The sequence below is a fragment of the Archocentrus centrarchus genome, chromosome 5 (genome assembly GCF_007364275.1).
Source record: "Archocentrus centrarchus isolate MPI-CPG fArcCen1 chromosome 5, fArcCen1, whole genome shotgun sequence".
NCBI classification, from domain to species: domain Eukaryota; kingdom Metazoa; phylum Chordata; class Actinopteri; order Cichliformes; family Cichlidae; genus Archocentrus; species Archocentrus centrarchus.
Window position 1 is genome coordinate 22,661,231 of NC_044350.1, and position 2,841 is coordinate 22,664,071.

Here is a 2,841-nt window from a genome sequence, read left to right on the forward strand (position 1 = left end):
TTAAAGATCCAAAACCGAGTCAACCTTTTGTCTCTTTTTCAAATTTGTGGATTTTTTTTAAAGCATTTACTATGATTCCAGTCAGTTCTTACATGTACTGTGGTTAATACAGACAATAATAAACAGAACCTTTAATAACTTATCATTTGTTATTTTGAAGCCAATCAAATATCAAGAGCCTTTCTCCGATTTATATAATTTTAAGCTGTCATTAGATAAGACAAAGAGTTAAAATATCACCTTGGGTCCTGGGAAAATGTGACAGGCCTTTTTAGCATTTTCTAAGATTTAAAAGGCCAAAAAAAAAAAAAGATGGAAAATATATTTCAGACAGATTAATTACAGGCCTGGTGTAAATCTGTGTGCATCTGTGCATACTTGATCTTTTTCCTAACCATATGCATGTAGTCTGAGCATGTTAGTTCAAGTACATTTGCGGGGTCACCAGTGACTGTTCCAGCACTGCCGATGTGATTAGAGAGTGATGAGAGCTCACATGTCCCAGACGAAGAGACACAGACTGAAAGTGTGTCTAGCTGCAGCTGTAGGAAGTAATTCATTCTACGCGCTGACCAGCAGCGCTCGCCTCTCCCACCGCTGGCCGGGGAATGCAGTCTGCAAATCTCTGCGGTATGGTGTGAATGTAGGGGAACTAACCAGTGTGGTGTGGAAGCATCCGCTGTGTTTTATATTACATGTCAAAACAGTGGCGCTCATTCACTTATAACTATCATCCCCGCTGGAGGTATGTCAAACGCGCCTTAGGTACGTTCATTCAGTCCTGACTGGTTTTTAGCACATATCAAACGTGTCAAATATGTGTGCAGTTGCAGTAGCAAGAAAACGTTCCTACATAATCTTGTCTAAATTAGTAAGTTGTGCCAAGTTGCACTGTTGGAGATGTATATTTACATTCCATACGCCACAAAATTACAGCAAATACTTTGCTGTTTATTTGCAATTAAATCTAAACTAATTAAAGGCATGACTAATCAAAATTATTAACATCATCACCATCAAATTGTATTAGCAGATAAATTTGAAGCTAAATGAAGTCAGTACTGCCTGTGTTATCACGAGGTACCTATCACTCCTATTTCATTCTTTCATACTCGGTGAGTATAAACAGATACATAACATTTAGTATTTCCCTTACAGATTCAAATCAGCACTGAAATGCAGTGTTATCACCACATTATATCATCAAGGCTCAGTTAAATTTGATGCAAATGTTAATTCTCTTCAGTGTCTAATTGCAAAACATATATTTAAAAGAAAAAAAAAAAACGTGTTCTTGGGTGCTGGATTAGCATGCCAATGAGGGAGGTCAATTATTTAATCGATTTCAAAGCAAGTTCATGATACAAGTTCATTCTGAGGAGACTGGAGGCTTTCGATGGATCCTCTGAACATATTAAATATGTATTGTGGCTCTTTGCCTGCTGCGTGTCATCCTTCATATATTCCTCTAAAAGTTTGTGTTCTGGTTGTCCAGATTAGACCTTGGCATGTGCTATGGTTGTCCCCTTTGCTCCAGCTCGTCTCCTGAGGTGCCGGCCTGGGAGTTTTGTCTCCCTCGGGTCTGCTGTCACTCAGACTGGACGAGGTGGCAGCTCAGGCAGTGGTGTGTGGGAGAGCTTTATGACACTTCCCTCATCTCCTTCTTTGATCCCCTAATTGATTGACTACAGGAGCAGAGGATAAACAGAGCCCACAAGAGCCGATTCCACTCGCCTCTCTGGAGTGGTTTAGATAAAGTGTAGAGGCCCGAGCTCTCCATTCCTCCTCTCCCTCCTCTATATGGACGTACGGCCATTGAAGGTGGCTCTGTGCCATGGTAGCTTAGCTTTGGGCTGTGTCCTCATGCCCAAGGCTTGCCTACTGCCCCTGTGCATAAATGGCTGGCGGTAATGGGGTTGTTTAGATCACAGGGATGGAAATGAAACTCCTGAGCCTTGCTGTAGAGACCAGGAGGCCCTATCACTCACGCAGCAGCGATAGAGAATTCACAACGTCAGCCTGGTCATACTTTCAGAATGAGCCATGGAATAGAGGCTCTGATTCAGATCTTATTTAGGGCCCAGCTCCTGAACCTGGCCATGCTGTGATAAATAACCTTCTGCTGAAGACTCAGGAAAGCCATGAAGAAGAAGAACGCAAACAGCCAGTGAGGAAGAAAGACAAGCCAAAAAGTCTCAATTTTAAAGAAAATGTGCATTTGAAAACATGACTTTAGAATGATTCAAACCAGATATGATAATTATATTCTAATTTTGCAAATTTGTCTTCAGAAAGAGTTCAGAACCGTGTGCAGGTATGCTAAGAAATGATTAAGAGATGCTCTGGGGGTCTTGGTTTTATTCTTTGAGATTATGTGTCACAGGGAGTAAAAAGCTCCCAGCTGTCGCCATGAAAGCACTTACAGTATAATAATCCCCCAAATCCTGTAATTATGCCAGCATACGCTGTGTACCTGAGCCTCAGCTTTGTGCTCGTCACCTCAAGGATCCCACTGACACAGACACAGACGCACAGCTTGCCATGCACATATCTCCTTCCCAACCATGTATTTTGCATAGGGAGAAAATCTTATTTTCAGAACATTTTAGGTATTTTGAATTTCATGGTTACCCCTCTCAGGTATTATAGATAGATAATCTGTCATGTATAAGTAAAAAAGCAGGAGCTCAAATAGGGGATTGTCTGATTTACGAGGAACCAAAATTATAGAATCTTTTACCAGCTATATTACATTTAATCAGCTAAGTAATACTCTGTAAGATCAATCTTCAGTTCATTACATTTGATTTATATAGCCACAATTCAGATTGCAGTACATCA